The sequence below is a fragment of the Crinia signifera genome, chromosome 5 (assembly GCF_055691185.1).
Source record: "Crinia signifera chromosome 5, ASM5569118v1, whole genome shotgun sequence".
NCBI classification, from domain to species: Eukaryota; Metazoa; Chordata; class Amphibia; order Anura; family Myobatrachidae; genus Crinia; species Crinia signifera.
The window spans coordinates 106922196-106941517 of record NC_139221.1 but is presented as its reverse complement, the minus strand read 5'-3'; the positions used below and the strand labels follow the sequence as shown (position 1 = coordinate 106941517).

At 39.1% G+C, this 19322-nt stretch overlaps 1 protein-coding gene across 5 annotated transcripts in view; it reads left to right on the top strand.

Moving 5' to 3' along the window:
* CARMIL1 (capping protein regulator and myosin 1 linker 1) overlaps window positions 1-19322 on the top strand; it is a 458885-nt gene that overhangs the window by 366005 nt on the left and 73558 nt on the right. The gene's annotated exons all lie outside the window — the stretch shown is intronic.

Below are 19322 nucleotides of genomic sequence, written 5' to 3'. Positions count from 1 at the left end.
ATGTACAGTAGAGTTGGGGGCACCATACAATGCGGGTGTGGAATAGGGGTCCGATGTCGGGATCCCGACTGGCCGGACCCAGACAGCATGGTGAGTGCAACTAAGCACCTTGCGGGCTCGCTACGCGAGCCACCTATTCTATTCTCCCTCTATGGGGGTCGTGGACCCCCATGAGGGAAAATAGCCGGTGGCCGTCGTGAACCCAGCTGTCAGTGTTTTCACAGTCGGGATCCCGACGTCGGGTGAATGCCTGTCGGGATCCCGACTGTTGGGACCCCGTCCAGCACCCATACAATGCAGCTTGATTAACACCAGTTACAGTTTTACACCAGGTGAAATCAGAAGTATATATTGATGGGTATGGATCATTGGGTAGACAGAAACTAGGTCGACAAGCATTAGGTCGCCATGACTGAAGGTCAACGTGCAGGGAGGTCGTCATGACTGAAGGTCGACATAAGTTAGGTCGACACAAGCTTAGGTCGACCTGGGTCTTCTGTCAAAAGGTCGACATGGGGTTTTTCAAATTTTTTGTCCTGAATGTTGACACAGTCGACATGGACACTGAAACGTAGCACTGCGTCCCGTCACATGGCTCACTACGCTCGGCACACTATTTTATTCTCCCACCATGCCCTAGTGCAGGGGTTCCCAAACTTTTTAAACTGTAAAGTTTAATTAAAAGGAGTTGGAGTTTGTGTTTTGATGTGACACTTTTGCACCGAATGCCTTTTCCCAGTTCTCCACCTCTTTTGAAACCTATGCGCACTTCTAGCACACGTGTCTCTAAGCAAGGAAAGTTATACTTTGAAGTATGAAGCACAACCACCTAGGTGCATTGGTGCAAAATCAAAGCAATTTCTAATGCACATCCAGTGTTCTTCAAAAATGAGGTCTTATATTATTGCTACAGAAATGTATAATGTTTGATACATCTCTTGTATGCATTTATACATTTTGTATAAGAATAAGACAGACTTCAAGATAGATTATTTGGTTTTTATTTGATTGAGTTGGTACAGTTACTATATCTCTTAGTTCCTAGAGTATGGAGTGGGTGATGACATCATTGTGTGAAATGTCGCTATATACACTAATTGCCAGTATTCAATGTGCGAGAAGCTGCCGAACCAGCATGGGATTATCTGTAGAATGCCTAATGACCTCATTAGTATGGATGCAGTTGAGTGTTGATATCTGCATATATAATTCCTAGGGAAATTAACAAACCTTGCCTATTGAATCCATGAATGATACACTTGTCTGTGAATGATACAGGTCCTTTCATCAATTGCTTGTTAATGTTCTGGAGCCACAAATGATTTATTTATGGATACTTCAGACACTTTTCTTCTCTTGTTAATGCTCTTCTTGTATTGTAATTGTGTGTTATCTGAAAGATGTAATATACAGTTAATGAGAAAAATATGACTTTTAGAAATCATACAGTATAGGTGGGGAAGTTATATATTATGCGGTTCAAACATTTATTATGTTTTTTTTAAGGGAAATTATGATTGTGGCTATGATTAATGTTGCATTTTAAAGAATTGGTTGTATATCTTCACAATAGAAAGGGGCTACTCCTGATACATAGCCGTATGGTGCTGGTCATGCAGGGGCAAACGCAGGATTTTCAGAAGGGTGTTTCCAGAGGTGCGGAGCAAAGCACGGAGATGGACACTTAGGTGACCCAGTATATGTTTTGATGTCCCGCGGGTGGTAGGGGGTATTATATCAACCGATCAGCATGTAGGGCCTGGATCAGTAATTTCCACTAATTACCCCTTTACTGCACAGATGGTGGGAGATGAGGTGGGAGAAGGGGCATTGGGCTGAATGAAGGGGCCCTGATACATAACTTCCAGGGTGGTAGGGGATGTTTAATACGCAGAGGAGGGGTGTATAGTGGAGTGGGCTTATTATTCATAATTTTCTGGTGGGAGAACAACTTGCTTGACTGCAGATATCTCCAGTTCCCGGAAATAGATTTCTTAGATTTTAATGGAATTAAAAACTAGAGAATCCCACCTACCAAATGGTGTTGGGGACTAGGGGATCAGAGTTCAGGAGGCAGAGCAATCTGCCAACGAGAATATAAAACTACATACCAGGTGTGTGGAGCTGGAGCAGTAACCAGCTGCTTGAAGGCAGATATCTCTGGTTCTGGGAAAAGTAGAGACAAGTTTATAGTGTCATTCAAAGGGGGAGAGTCACAGATTTTGGAATATATCCTCAGAAAAACTCTACGTCAGACAGAACCTGAAATATCTGACTGGGAACAGCAATTAACAGGCTTGGATGGGGACCACTGCTTTGAAGTCAGATATCTCCGGTTCCCAAGGTCCGATTTAAAAAATTATTGTACTCTTGGAAAGAGGTGACCCTCAGCTTTCAGACAGTGGCCCTTATATTCCTGGGGGGTTTCTGGGTACTCGGAAACCCCCCCTGCGTGCGCTACTGTCATGTTACACACCAGTGTGGTGCTGGCCATGTACTGCGTACTGTCCCACCGCACCAAGCAGAATAAACCCCATAGTATCATTGTTGTGCTGGTCATGTTACAAATCCGTGTGGTGCTGGTTGTGTCACATATCAGTGTGGTGATGGTCATGTCACATATCAGTGTGGTGCTGGTCATGTCACATATCATTGTGGTGCTGGTCATGATATACAGCAGAATGTAGCTGGTTAGGTTTTATAGCCAAATGATGCTGGTTGTGTCACATTATGTAGCAGAATAACATTGATCATGATATATAGCAAGTGATGCTGGTCATGATACAAAATTATACTAGTCATGGTATACAACAGAATGGGTCTGGTTATTTTACAATGCTTAAAGGTGCTAGTTATGTTTCAATCGCCACCTATTTTGCACTAGTCCTGCCCATTTTAGAGACCTTTATATAGGACAAACCAGTAAAAATTGAGTCATTTGGAATGTATTTATTGTTAGTATATGCAGCAGGATATACAACAATGTATTGTCTGCTCACCTATACCCCTTTCACATCACATTTATAACCCGGGTTATTGCCAGGTTGCTCCCTGGTCAACCTGGGTCGAGGTGCGGTATGAAACCACAAAACCTATTAACCTGGGTTGACCAACCCGGCAATTTGACCCTGTCTATAATGGGCGACCTAGGTTTAGTGTGAAAGTGTTTAGTGTGGAGCTGGGTCTCTCAGACCCAAGATCAAGATTCTGGCATTGTGCTGTGAAAGCGGTATATAGGGGAGATACAGTATGCTAACCAGTGATAAGAGTGGAGAAGTTGCCTATGGCAACCAATCAGCTGCTCCTTATAATGTTATGGTATGCAAATTATAAATGTTCCTTCAATGCTGATTGGTTGCCATGGGCAACTTCTGCACTGGTACCCTGCTCCACTGCTTCGTACATCTCCACCCAAGTTAGGAATTGCTTATTATTCTCTTGCTTACTGTGTATGCAGGTAACTGATTTTATGTTAATTAAAAACCTAGCACACATGTTTGTTTGGTATCCAGCTCTAAGGAGCTCCTATATACAAGATTAGGACAAATAGACTTGTGGCTAGTTCATAGGAAATTCCATTTTATTTATGTTTTGCAAAAACATAAATTATTACATTAAGAAAGTATTACATGTTACCAAGAGCACAGGATAACAACGCAGGCTTAATCAGTTTTTCCATTTTAAATGGCACAAAGTCTGTGTCTCGTTTGTGAGCAACACTAATTATTTCACTGCGCAGTGGGTTTGGTGTAGTTGAAACGCTTCTTTTACCACAGCATTTTAATTAAATCAAACAATTTTAATGCAAATTATAAACTACATTAAAATTCTGTTCATTTGTTTTTCCCCAGACTTCAAAAATAACAACAACAACAATATATTTACTCTGTAAGGCAAAAGCAAATCTCATTGTACATCTTTTATTGTATAATTATATTGAATGAACAAATAGTTTGGGACTAAAATAGAGCTTAGCATGATTCAGAAATTCAGTTTTCTATTTTAATTGTACCAATATTCATCTTCTATATGTACTTGACAAACATATCATATAACTAATCAATTATGTAGTTAAAGCATACCCTCCAACATGACCCATTCCATTAGGTACAAAATGCTCTGTTCCTGGACTTCCCTGCCAGTGGCAGTTACAGATGTGAGCCTGCAGCACAGTCCAATATTCAAAAAGGGGAGCCACACCAGCTGCCATCCCAAACATCACTGAGAGTTGATGTGACCCCCCCTCTTTGAATATTGGACTGTGCTGTAGGCTCACATCTGTAACTGTCACTGGCAGGGAAGTCCAGGAACAGAGCATTTTGTACCTAATGGGATGGGTCATGTTGGAGGGTATGTTAAAGTAGATGCTAAAATAGATATGAGAGGGATGCCAGCGCAGAAGTAGGCAGAAGAGGGAAAATGGCCGGGTCCTCTTTATAGGCATCTTGGACAACAAAGTTGATTCAGACCTGTTGGCAAGAACGAATTTGCAAGCCGGACAATTATCAATAGACTGTGCATGGGTATGGTCCTCTTTTTGTTGAGGGTGTCTCTTTTCAGTTATGTTGGAATCCAAACCATTTGTATCCGTTGCCGTATAGGTATTCGTGATAATCAAAAAAACAAATAAAACCAAATATAAGTTTTATAATATGTACAATGTATAGATTATAGAGTTTCTTTCGAACGAATGTGCAGAATATTGTGTGCGTACCAAACTCACGTTTGTCTACGCTGGTGAACACTCATAAAGGTATCTTTTAGTGTTGTTTTTGAAGCAGAGGATTATTTGCTTGAAGCTGAAAGTATTTCCTCTTTCAAATGTGCTCAAAATAAAGAACAAAAGTGCGACATGTGTAGAATTGACATGAACCAGATGTGGAGTTTATTGCTTAAAATTATATGTGAGGAGCTAAATTTAGCATACCTCACTCACCAAAAAGTGAAGAATAATAAACATATAAAGGTTTCTTTGAAAAGTGGGCGTACCCCAACTCACGGTATTCAGATGTTTTTCAAACTCATAAAGGTTTCTTTGTCCTTTCAGGCTTGTCAAAGGGGGGGGTCACCCGGTTTATCTCAGAGGGAAGTATGATAGACCAAGTATTAAAATTTACCACAGTAGAATAATATGTAATAGTTATAAACCCATTAGAGGCAATTGTATGGGGTGGGCGTACCCTAACTCACACTTGTGTGCTGGGTAGTCCACTCATAAAGGTTTCTTTGTCCTTTTAGAACCTGGGATTTTCATACACTTTCTTATTCACCGGAACTCGTCCAGGGTATATATAAAGAAAGAATATATGCCCAAATGTAGATGTTGTTTCTTATTATACACCAGTTTAGAAGATAGGCCAAGAGTAATGGCGTACCTTACTCACCACTTAAAGTGGCTTCACCAAGCCTGTAACGGTTTCTTTAAGGTTTTCCAATGATGAATCCCAATAAACGTTTTTTTATATAAAAGTACCAAAAAACTTTAATCCAATGAAGACAAAAAGAGACCCAGCAGGGGCTCAATACACAATTAAAACAAGTCCAAAAAAAAGGATTCAAACGCCACAAATGGCGTAAAAAATACAATTTAAAAACAAAGTGGAATCCAATACATACATCCAGGGGGTGATGGCTGTTCACTCCTCTCCAGTAGCATCAACGCGTTTCGGTCATGGACCTTTCTCAAGATGTGCTGGAGTGGAGTGAGAAGCCAGTATTTATCTGATGAACAGCCAATCAGTACTTTGCAGGAAGTGATGTCAGTAAATATATTGATACAATTTAAAATGGTCTTTTTACAACGAAATCATAAATATAACATCATATGAATGCATCAAATAGTCCTACATTGGGACCCAAATGAAAATTCCGTACACAACCATGTATATATTTTAAAATAAACAAGAGTTGGAGTCCGTTGCCATGGGAACATGGTCAGCTTCCGTCAACAAATATATAATGTGGAGTCTAGAATACTTATATGGCCACGTTTAGAGGTTGAGGGAGATGGCGCAATGTCAGCGCTTTTTCCTGCAGTTAGGGAAACCTTGTATGTATGGCAGATGAGGTTTGTAAATCTTTCCATCTACCCGGAAGCGCGCGCTGCGGTGGTGACACGCACGCTGCCGGAAGTTCTCCCGTCTGATAGGACACAGATGGAACGCATGACGCGTCTACCCGGAAGCGCGCGCTGCGGTGGTAACACGCACGCTGCCGGAAGTTCTCCCGTCTGATAGAATACAGCTGGAACGCATGACGCGTGTCAATGTCCTGTTCAGCCGGATGTTTTAATGGACGGGTACCGCTGTGAACCGCAAACAGCGGAAGTCCTATGCTTTGGAGGATATGAAGCTTGTGTTATCTCCATGGCAACGGACGTCCTCATCCTGGAGCAAAATCAAACAAAAAATGTATTAACAGAATTAACAGAATTATGACTTTCTATATATGCGGGCGTAGCACTTTATAGTTAATTAAGAGATACTACAAAATTTCATATGCAAAGATAATGTTTAAAAACAATAAAGTGTATCGAGCCCAGTGGTTATAAGAACCACTTGAGCTCGAAATCACTATTTAGCCCATTTGGCATCAATGTATTGCAGTTGTAGATTAGGTTCATTTCTGCTTTGGCCAGGGATGTTGCACAGTCTGGTTGTCTTAAACTGCCTTTAACCAATCTGAGACCTCCAAAGTCAATTATTTCATTGGTGGAGCTTTGATGAACCTTTTTGAAATGCAGTGCCAAGGCATGGGTTTCCAGCCCCTTTTTAATGTTCCTAAGATGTTCCCCTAGGCGAGTTTTAAGGGGTCTGGATGTCCTGCCAATGTAATATTTATTGCAACTGCATTTGACCATATATATCACATTTTTGGAACTACAGGATATAAAATCTTTCACTTTAATGTTGTACCCATTAATCAAAAAGTCCTGTCTTTTGTTGCTGCCTAGACTTTTTGTATTTTTACATGCGAGGCAGCTACCACATCTGTAAAAACCTTTGGATGTAATCCCTTTTATCTGGGTCTTATTACAGAAATTACCACCCACCAGATCGTTACGTAGATTAGGTGCTTTCCGATAGATATACTTAGGGCATTTAGGAACAACTTTCCCTAGAATGGGGTCTTTAAGGATTATGTTCCAATGCTTTTTAAAAATGTGTTCAATCTTTTTGTGTTCCATGGTATATGTAGTATTAAAAGCATATGCATATTCATTGTCGGTTTTTTCCCCTTTTTTATCATTTTGTAATGGTATTTGATTCTGTGTGGCCTGTTGGTGTACAGCCGACTGCATTCCTTTTTCTACTACATCCTCCTTATATCCACAAGCTATAAATTTATTCCTCATCTGACCCGCCTGTTCTGAAAAAACTTGGTCATCTTTACAATTTCTTCGTAGTCTTTTAAATTGCCCTGTCGGCACAGAATTGAGCCAATGGTCGTGGTGGCAACTTGTGTATGGGATATAGGTCCCAGAGTCTGTAGGTTTCACATAGTTTTTGAATTTGAGACAGCTGTTCTCAACATAAAGGGTGATATCTAGAAAATTGATTTCTGTCGTCTGAATATCAAATGTGAGTTTGATATTCAAACTGTTATCATTTAGTGTATTACAGAAAATCTTGAGGGTATCTTGGTCTCCTCTCCATACAAAAAAAATATCGTCTATATAACGTGCATAGGACACCAGATTCGCTCCGAGGGGATTGTTTGCCCAGATGTTGTCGAGTTCCCATGCGCCCATGAATAAGTTCGCATAACTCGGAGCGAATCTGGTGCCCATAGCAGTGCCTGTCTTCTGCAAAAAATATTCATTATTAAAAATAAAATAATTATTTTGTAAAATAAATTGAATCCCATCTAAGATGAAGTTTTGAAGATCCTTAGATTTGTCAGATGTTTCAAGGAACCTTTTGACACTTTGTACACCATCATTGTGATCAATGATGGTGTATAGCGAATTCACGTCAGCCGTGACCAGGATATAGTCATCCTTCCATTCCAGAGGGGATACCATTTTTAAAAAATCACCCGTGTCTTTAAGATGGGATTTATTTAATAGTACTAAAGGTTGTAAGTGGTGATCAATGAGCATAGATAGGTTGGCTGTAAGAGAGTCTACCCCTGATATTATGGGGCGACCTGGGGGATCTGTAAGTGTTTTATGCACTTTAGGAAGTATATATATAATAGGGGTTAATGGTTTCTCATTGATTAAAAATTGAGCTTCATTTTTGGTTAGTACTTCTTTTTCAATTCCCTTTTGAATTAGGGTTTTGAGTTTTGGTAACATGGAGGGGGTAGGGTCATTTCTTAGCCTCTTGTAGGTTGCAGTATCGTTAAGTTGCCGCATAACTTCCTTTTCATACTTCACTATGTCAAGAATAACAACCCCCCCCCTTTGTCCGCAGGCTTTATAATAATCTCAGGATTATTTTTCAAAGATTTAATGGCCTCTTTTTCTTTTCTAGATAAATTGGAGTATTTTTTGTTAATCTCCATAGATTTTGCTTCCTCTAAAACCATGGTGGCAAATGTTTCAAGGAAGGGTCCTTTGCAATGCTGCGGATAGAATACTGATTTAGGTTTAAATTTTGTATTACCTTCTTCTATTCTTTGGGTTTCTTCTTCTTTAAAGAAAAACCGCTTTAACGTGAGCTTGCGAACAAAACGTTGGACATCTATGTACAAATTAAAAGGATCGGTGTGATTGGTAGGGGCATATTTCAAGCCTTTTTGAAGTAGGCTTGTTTCATCCACAGATAAAGTATATGAACTTAGATTAAATATTTTTGTAACCATGAGTTTCTCACTGGGATTCTCCACTTGAACAGAGGGTGTATCTTTTTCAATTATCCTCCTTTTTTTGATGTTTTTAGATCGTTTTTGGGGTTTCTTTTTTCCTCCTCTTTTACCTCTATATGGTTTAATCATCTGTTTATGGAATATAGGTGGCTTCTCTCTAAAAAAGGAGACTGTGACTTTTCGTATCTTTCCGGAGTATCAAAGTCATAGTCTTCTAAAGGGGAAAACCGGTTCTCTAACGTGAATCTCTCTGGAGAGGTATGTTTTTTCTCATTCCTTCTCCTATAGGGTTTAGGGGGTATTCTCCATTCTGGAGTCTTATTTGTCCTGTGGTACCTCCTATTTCTTTCCACTGAATAATCTCTCCGTCTGCCATAATTTTTGGGTGATGGAGATCTATAATTTCTGTTACGATTATATTGATTATAGTTAGTTTCCTTATGATAATTTCTAGTGGGAGCTTGGTTAGTGGGACCAAAAGGTTTCTTTCTATCAAATTTAAGATTGTACGGGGCCCTTTCTTTTCTTATCGGTTGTGGGTTTTCAATTGTGGGCGATACAGCACCTTCCTTGTCTCGTTTGAATTTTTTTACTTTTCTTTGGATCAAGGCCCTTTCTGTCTTTTTGACATTATATTCTATCGAATTTTCAAGTTCTTTGAACCCTTCATTTTTTGAGTATGGCTGTGCTAAGGATTTATACATTTTTATGTCTCCCTCTATTTTGTTCAAATCCTGTTTTCTTTCATTGATAATGAGTTCCATAAGTTTTATCGAACAATTCTCAATAATGGAATCCCATTGTTCTACAAATTCTCTACTTGCTGACGAGAAAGTAGAGATTTTATTGATTTTAAGGCCTTTGGGGATCAATTTATGACTCAGATATTTCTCAAGTGTTACGACCTCCCACCAGACCTTACTTTCCCGTAGAAGCAAGGTTTCAAGTTTAGCCATAATACCCTCTAAATCTTCATCAATTAATTCAATTTCCTCGGTATTATCCAAAAAAACTTTCTCCAAATGAGAGACTCTTTGTTCTCTAAATGAGAACATGATTTGTGAGTGCTGCCTTATACCGTTCTGTCTTTGGTGAAGGGAATACTGAACACGACAAAAGAAAGTGACAGAATGATATATGGCGCAATGCTGCCCTGATGTTACAACTTACAAAAAGTGTCACCAACACTTAAACAATCATACCAACAAAAAAGGTGTAAGACTGATATACATTTAGGCGCAATAATACTTAGAATAACCCGTGGGGTGTAGTCCTCTTTTTGTTGAGGGTGTCTCTTTTCAGTTATGTTGGAATCCAAACCATTTGTATCCGTTGCCGTATAGGTATTCGTGATAATCAAAAAAACAAATAAAACCAAATATAAGTTTTATAATATGTACAATGTATAGATTATAGAGTTTCTTTCGAACGAATGTGCAGAATATTGTGTGCGTACCAAACTCACGTTTGTCTACGCTGGTGAACACTCATAAAGGTATCTTTTAGTGTTGTTTTTGAAGCAGAGGATTATTTGCTTGAAGCTGAAAGTATTTCCTCTTTCAAATGTGCTCAAAATAAAGAACAAAAGTGCGACATGTGTAGAATTGACATGAACCAGATGTGGAGTTTATTGCTTAAAATTATATGTGAGGAGCTAAATTTAGCATACCTCACTCACCAAAAAGTGAAGAATAATAAACATATAAAGGTTTCTTTGAAAAGTGGGCGTACCCCAACTCACGGTATTCAGATGTTTTTCAAACTCATAAAGGTTTCTTTGTCCTTTCAGGCTTGTCAAAGGGGGGGGTCACCCGGTTTATCTCAGAGGGAAGTATGATAGACCAAGTATTAAAATTTACCACAGTAGAATAATATGTAATAGTTATAAACCCATTAGAGGCAATTGTATGGGGTGGGCGTACCCTAACTCACACTTGTGTGCTGGGTAGTCCACTCATAAAGGTTTCTTTGTCCTTTTAGAACCTGGGATTTTCATACACTTTCTTATTCACCGGAACTCGTCCAGGGTATATATAAAGAAAGAATATATGCCCAAATGTAGATGTTGTTTCTTATTATACACCAGTTTAGAAGATAGGCCAAGAGTAATGGCGTACCTTACTCACCACTTAAAGTGGCTTCACCAAGCCTGTAACGGTTTCTTTAAGGTTTTCCAATGATGAATCCCAATAAACGTTATGTACGGAATTTTCATTTGGGTCCCAATGTAGGACTATTTGATGCATTCATATGATGTTATATTTATGATTTCGTTGTAAAAAGACCATTTTAAATTGTATCAATATATTTACTGACATCACTTCCTGCAAAGTACTGATTGGCTGTTCATCAGATAAATACTGGCTTCTCACTCCACTCCAGCACATCTTGAGAAAGGTCCATGACCGAAACGCGTTGATGCTACTGGAGAGGAGTGAACAGCCATCACCCCCTGGATGTATGTATTGGATTCCACTTTGTTTTTAAATTGTATTTTTTACGCCATTTGTGGCGTTTGAATCCTTTTTTTTGGACTTGTTTTAATTGTGTATTGAGCCCCTGCTGGGTCTCTTTTTGTCTTCATTGGATTAAAGTTTTTTGGTACTTTTATATAAAAAAACGTTTATTGGGATTCATCATTGGAAAACCTTAAAGAAACCGTTACAGGCTTGGTGAAGCCACTTTAAGTGGTGAGTAAGGTACGCCATTACTCTTGGCCTATCTTCTAAACTGGTGTATAATAAGAAACAACATCTACATTTGGGCATATATTCTTTCTTTATATATACCCTGGACGAGTTCCGGTGAATAAGAAAGTGTATGAAAATCCCAGGTTCTAAAAGGACAAAGAAACCTTTATGAGTGGACTACCCAGCACACAAGTGTGAGTTAGGGTACGCCCACCCCATACAATTGCCTCTAATGGGTTTATAACTATTACATATTATTCTACTGTGGTAAATTTTAATACTTGGTCTATCATACTTCCCTCTGAGATAAACCGGGTGACCCCCCCCTTTGACAAGCCTGAAAGGACAAAGAAACCTTTATGAGTTTGAAAAACATCTGAATACCGTGAGTTGGGGTACGCCCACTTTTCAAAGAAACCTTTATATGTTTATTATTCTTCACTTTTTGGTGAGTGAGGTATGCTAAATTTAGCTCCTCACATATAATTTTAAGCAATAAACTCCACATCTGGTTCATGTCAATTCTACACATGTCGCACTTTTGTTCTTTATTTTGAGCACATTTGAAAGAGGAAATACTTTCAGCTTCAAGCAAATAATCCTCTGCTTCAAAAACAACACTAAAAGATACCTTTATGAGTGTTCACCAACGTAGACAAACGTGAGTTTGGTACGCACACAATATTCTGCACATTCGTTCGAAAGAAACTCTATAATCTATACATTGTACATATTATAAAACTTATATTTGGTTTTATTTGTTTTTTTGATTATCACGAATACCTATACGGCAACGGATACAAATGGTTTGGATTCCAACATAACTGAAAAGAGACACCCTCAACAAAAAGAGGACTACACCCCACGGGTTATTCTAAGTATTATTGCGCCTAAATGTATATCAGTCTTACACCTTTTTTGTTGGTATGATTGTTTAAGTGTTGGTGACACTTTTTGTAAGTTGTAACATCAGGGTAGCATTGCGCCATATATCATTCTGTCACTTTCTTTTGTCGTGTTCAGTATTCCCTTCACCAAAGACAGAACGGTATAAGGCAGCACTCACAAATCATGTTCTCATTTAGAGAACAAAGAGTCTCTCATTTGGAGAAAGTTTTTTTGGATAATACCGAGGAAATTGAATTAATTGATGAAGATTTAGAGGGTATTATGGCTAAACTTGAAACCTTGCTTCTACGGGAAAGTAAGGTCTGGTGGGAGGTCGTAACACTTGAGAAATATCTGAGTCATAAATTGATCCCCAAAGGCCTTAAAATCAATAAAATCTCTACTTTCTCGTCAGCAAGTAGAGAATTTGTAGAACAATGGGATTCCATTATTGAGAATTGTTCGATAAAACTTATGGAACTCATTATCAATGAAAGAAAACAGGATTTGAACAAAATAGAGGGAGACATAAAAATGTATAAATCCTTAGCACAGCCATACTCAAAAAATGAAGGGTTCAAAGAACTTGAAAATTCGATAGAATATAATGTCAAAAAGACAGAAAGGGCCTTGATCCAAAGAAAAGTAAAAAAATTCAAACGAGACAAGGAAGGTGCTGTATCGCCCACAATTGAAAACCCACAACCGATAAGAAAAGAAAGGGCCCCGTACAATCTTAAATTTGATAGAAAGAAACCTTTTGGTCCCACTAACCAAGCTCCCACTAGAAATTATCATAAGGAAACTAACTATAATCAATATAATCGTAACAGAAATTATAGATCTCCATCACCCAAAAATTATGGCAGACGGAGAGATTATTCAGTGGAAAGAAATAGGAGGTACCACAGGACAAATAAGACTCCAGAATGGAGAATACCCCCTAAACCCTATAGGAGAAGGAATGAGAAAAAACATACCTCTCCAGAGAGATTCACGTTAGAGAACCGGTTTTCCCCTTTAGAAGACTATGACTTTGATACTCCGGAAAGATACGAAAAGTCACAGTCTCCTTTTTTAGAGAGAAGCCACCTATATTCCATAAACAGATGATTAAACCATATAGAGGTAAAAGAGGAGGAAAAAAGAAACCCCAAAAACGATCTAAAAACATCAAAAAAAGGAGGATAATTGAAAAAGATACACCCTCTGTTCAAGTGGAGAATCCCAGTGAGAAACTCATGGTTACAAAAATATTTAATCTAAGTTCATATACTTTATCTGTGGATGAAACAAGCCTACTTCAAAAAGGCTTGAAATATGCCCCTACCAATCACACCGATCCTTTTAATTTGTACATAGATGTCCAACGTTTTGTTCGCAAGCTCACGTTAAAGCGGTTTTTCTTTAAAGAAGAAGAAACCCAAAGAATAGAAGAAGGTAATACAAAATTTAAACCTAAATCAGTATTCTATCCGCAGCATTGCAAAGGACCCTTCCTTGAAACATTTGCCACCATGGTTTTAGAGGAAGCAAAATCTATGGAGATTAACAAAAAATACTCCAATTTATCTAGAAAAGAAAAAGAGGCCATTAAATCTTTGAAAAATAATCCTGAGATTATTATAAAGCCTGCGGACAAAGGGGGGGGGGTTGTTATTCTTGACATAGTGAAGTATGAAGAGGAAGTTATGCGGCAACTTAACGATACTGCAACCTACAAGAGGCTAAGAAATGACCCTACCCCCTCCATGTTACCAAAACTCAAAACCCTAATTCAAAAGGGAATTGAAAAAGAAGTACTAACCAAAAATGAAGCTCAATTTTTAATCAATGAGAAACCATTAACCCCTATTATATATATACTTCCTAAAGTGCATAAAACACTTACAGATCCCCCAGGTCGCCCCATAATATCAGGGGTAGACTCTCTTACAGCCAACCTATCTATGCTCATTGATCACCACTTACAACCTTTAGTACTATTAAATAAATCCCATCTTAAAGACACGGGTGATTTTTTAAAAATGGTATCCCCTCTGGAATGGAAGGATGACTATATCCTGGTCACGGCTGACGTGAATTCGCTATACACCATCATTGATCACAATGATGGTGTACAAAGTGTCAAAAGGTTCCTTGAAACATCTGACAAATCTAAGGATCTTCAAAACTTCATCTTAGATGGGATTCAATTTATTTTACAAAATAATTATTTTATTTTTAATAATGAATATTTTTTGCAGAAGACAGGCACTGCTATGGGCACCAGATTCGCTCCGAGTTATGCGAACTTATTCATGGGCGCATGGGAACTCGACAACATCTGGGCAAACAATCCCCTTGGAGCGAATCTGGTGTCCTATGCACGTTATATAGACGATATTTTTTTTGTATGGAGAGGAGACCAAGATACCCTCAAGATTTTCTGTAATACACTAAATGATAACAGTTTGAATATCAAACTCACATTTGATATTCAGACGACAGAAATCAATTTTCTAGATATCACCCTTTATGTTGAGAACAGCTGTCTCAAATTCAAAAACTATGTGAAACCTACAGACTCTGGGACCTATATCCCATACACAAGTTGCCACCACGACCATTGGCTCAATTCTGTGCCGACAGGGCAATTTAAAAGACTACGAAGAAATTGTAAAGATGACCAAGTTTTTTCAGAACAGGCGGGTCAGATGAGGAATAAATTTATAGCTTGTGGATATAAGGAGGATGTAGTAGAAAAAGGAATACAGTCGGCTGTACACCAACAGGCCACACAGAATCAAATACCATTACAAAATGATAAAAAAGGGGAAAAAACCGACAATGAATATGCATATGCTTTTATTACTACATATACCATGGAACACAAAAAGATTGAACACATTTTTAAAAAGCATTGGAACATAATCCTTAAAGACCCCATTCTAGGGAAAGTTGTTCCTAAATGCCCTAAGTATATCTATCGGAAAGCACCTAATCTACGTAACGATCTGGTGGGTGGTAATTTCTGTAATAAGACCCAGATAAAAGGGATTACATCCAAAGGTTTTTACAGATGTGGTAGCTGCCTCGCATGTAAAAATACAAAAAGTCTAGGCAGCAACAAAAGACAGGACTTTTTGATTAATGGGTACAACATTAAAGTGAAAGATTTTATATCCTGTAGTTCCAAAAATGTGATATATATGGTCAAATGCAGTTGCAATAAATATTACATTGGCAGGACATCCAGACCCCTTAAAACTCGCCTAGGGGAACATCTTAGGAACATTAAAAAGGGGCTGGAAACCCATGCCTTGGCACTGCATTTCAAAAAGGTTCATCAAAGCTCCACCAATGAAATAATTGACTTTGGAGGTCTCAGATTGGTTAAAGGCAGTTTAAGACAACCAGACTGTGCAACATCCCTGGCCAAAGCAGAAATGAACCTAATCTACAACTGCAATACATTGATGCCAAATGGGCTAAATAGTGATTTCGAGCTCAAGTGGTTCTTATAACCACTGGGCTCGATACACTTTATTGTTTTTAAACATTATCTTTGCATATGAAATTTTGTAGTATCTCTTAATTAACTATAAAGTGCTACGCCCGCATATATAGAAAGTCATAATTCTGTTAATTCTGTTAATACATTTTTTGTTTGATTTTGCTCCAGGATGAGGACGTCCGTTGCCATGGAGATAACACAAGCTTCATATCCTCCAAAGCATAGGACTTCCGCTGTTTGCGGTTCACAGCGGTACCCGTCCATTAAAACATCCGGCTGAACAGGACATTGACACGCGTCATGCGTTCCAGCTGTATTCTATCAGACGGGAGAACTTCCGGCAGCGTGCATGTTACCACCGCAGCGCGCGCTTCCGGGTAGACGCGTCATGCGTTCCATCTGTGTCCTATCAGACGGGAGAACTTCCGGCAGCGTGCGTGTCACCACCGCAGCGCGCGCTTCCGGGTAGATGGAAAGATTTACAAACCTCATCTGCCATACATACAAGGTTTCCCTAACTGCAGGAAAAAGCGCTGACATTGCGCCATCTCCCTCAACCTCTAAACGTGGCCATATAAGTATTCTAGACTCCACATTATATATTTGTTGACGGAAGCTGACCATGTTCCCATGGCAACGGACTCCAACTCTTGTTTATTTTAAAATATATACATGGTTGTGTACGGAATTTTCATTTGGGTCCCAATGTAGGACTATTTGATGCATTCATATGATGTTATATTTATGATTTCGTTGTAAAAAGACCATTTTAAATTGTATCAATATATTTACTGACATCACTTCCTGCAAAGTACTGATTGGCTGTTCATCAGATAAATACTGGCTTCTCACTCCACTCCAGCACATCTTGAGAAAGGTCCATGACCGAAACGCGTTGATGCTACTGGAGAGGAGTGAACAGCCATCACCCCCTGGATGTATGTATTGGATTCCACTTTGTTTTTAAATTGTATTTTTTACGCCATTTGTGGCGTTTGAATCCTTTTTTTTGGACTTGTTTTAATTGTGTATTGAGCCCCTGCTGGGTCTCTTTTTGTCTTCATTGGATTAAAGTTTTTTGGTACTTTTATATAAAAAAACGTTTATTGGGATTCATCATTGGAAAACCTTAAAGAAACCGTTACAGGCTTGGTGAAGCCACTTTAAGTGGTGAGTAAGGTACGCCATTACTCTTGGCCTATCTTCTAAACTGGTGTATAATAAGAAACAACATCTACATTTGGGCATATATTCTTTCTTTATATATACCCTGGACGAGTTCCGGTGAATAAGAAAGTGTATGAAAATCCCAGGTTCTAAAAGGACAAAGAAACCTTTATGAGTGGACTACCCAGCACACAAGTGTGAGTTAGGGTACGCCCACCCCATACAATTGCCTCTAATGGGTTTATAACTATTACATATTATTCTACTGTGGTAAATTTTAATACTTGGTCTATCATACTTCCCTCTGAGATAAACCGGGTGACCCCCCCCTTTGACAAGCCTGAAAGGACAAAGAAACCTTTATGAGTTTGAAAAACATCTGAATACCGTGAGTTGGGGTACGCCCACTTTTCAAAGAAACCTTTATATGTTTATTATTCTTCACTTTTTGGTGAGTGAGGTATGCTAAATTTAGCTCCTCACATATAATTTTAAGCAATAAACTCCACATCTGGTTCATGTCAATTCTACACATGTCGCACTTTTGTTCTTTATTTTGAGCACATTTGAAAGAGGAAATACTTTCAGCTTCAAGCAAATAATCCTCTGCTTCAAAAACAACACTAAAAGATACCTTTATGAGTGTTCACCAGCGTAGACAAACGTGAGTTTGGTACGCACACAATATTCTGCACATTCGTTCGAAAGAAACTCTATAATCTATACATTGTACATATTATAAAACTTATATTTGGTTTTATTTGTTTTTTTGATTATCACGAATACCTATACGGCAACGGATACAAATGGTTTGGATTCCAACATAACTGAAAAGAGACACCCTCAACAAAAAGAGGACTACACCCCACGGGTTATTCTAAGTATTATTGCGCCTAAATGTATATCAGTCTTACACCTTTTTTGTTGGTATGATTGTTTAAGTGTTGGTGACACTTTTTGTAAGTTGTAACATCAGGGCAGCATTGCGCCATATATCATTCTGTCACTTTCTTTTGTCGTGTGCATGGGTATGGGCCGCAATACGTGTGTGGAGTGTGACAATTTCCAGCTGTGAAGTCCAGCTACTTTTTCTATTTGCAAGCTGTTTCCAAGGTGACAGACAGGAAGTAGGCGTCTGTGGATGGTAACTGGCCATATCATGGGAGTGCCAATAAAACACTAGGCATGCCAGAAAAAAATATTGAGAGTGACAGGGGAAAGGCAGGCATGCCCAAGGGAGGGTGTGTGATGTCAGCAACATACCGGATATGCCTGATTTTACTATAGCAGGGAGGCATCTACCTGATATCTGGGATCAAGTCTGATTTCCCCTCAAAGTATCACCCATACTTGATATTTGTATATGACTTTTTAGATCATGGACGGGGATCCTTTCGACCTCCAGCTTTTGTTGAACTACACATCCCAGTATACCCTGATAAAGTTTTGCTGTTTGGCCATGCTAAAACTGTTGCAGGGCATGCTGGGATACGTAGTTCAATCAAAGCTGGAGGGCCAAAGGTTCCCCATCCCTGCTTTACATCATGTGTGAGTTTCTTTGCTAATTTGAGGAGAATATCAACAGAATCCTTGGGGGAAATTTACTAAGATGGGAGCATACCTCCCAACAGTCCCAAAAAAATGCGGGAATGTCCCGGTTTTCGGGGACATTCCTGCGTCCCTCCCGTGGCTAGCAGTGTCCCACGGCGAGGGTGGGCTGTTGGGAGTCCCCCCTGTCGGCTGCTGAGCACAGCGTCCATTCCCGCAGCCAGGGGGCTGGGGGCATGGCTAGAGGCTCACAGAGCCTCTGGGTCATGCCCCCATAGCGTCAAAACGTGAGAGCCACAAGTATATGCCACGCCCCTGGAATTAGGCCAAGCCCCCAAATTTTCAGCGCACCTCAGGCACTCAACACCCTGTCCCTCCTCCGTCTCCCTGAAAGTTGGGAGGTATGCAGGAGTTCTGTTTTACAAGAGATGTTGTTAAGGGAAACCAATCAGAATCTACTTCTTATTTATTTAGTACCTTATAATAGATAGTGGGGGAATCAATCCATATATATATATATTTTTTTATTACTTTTTTGCAGTACTATTATAATGCATGGATAATGTAATGCAGAACAATCAGAAAATGCTAATTTTGATGTTGCAGTGCCATAATGCATGGGCAATGTAGAACAATCAGAAAATGGTAATATTGGTCCTGCAGTACCAATATAATGCATGGACAATATAGAACAATCAAAAAATACAAATTTTGGTTGGATG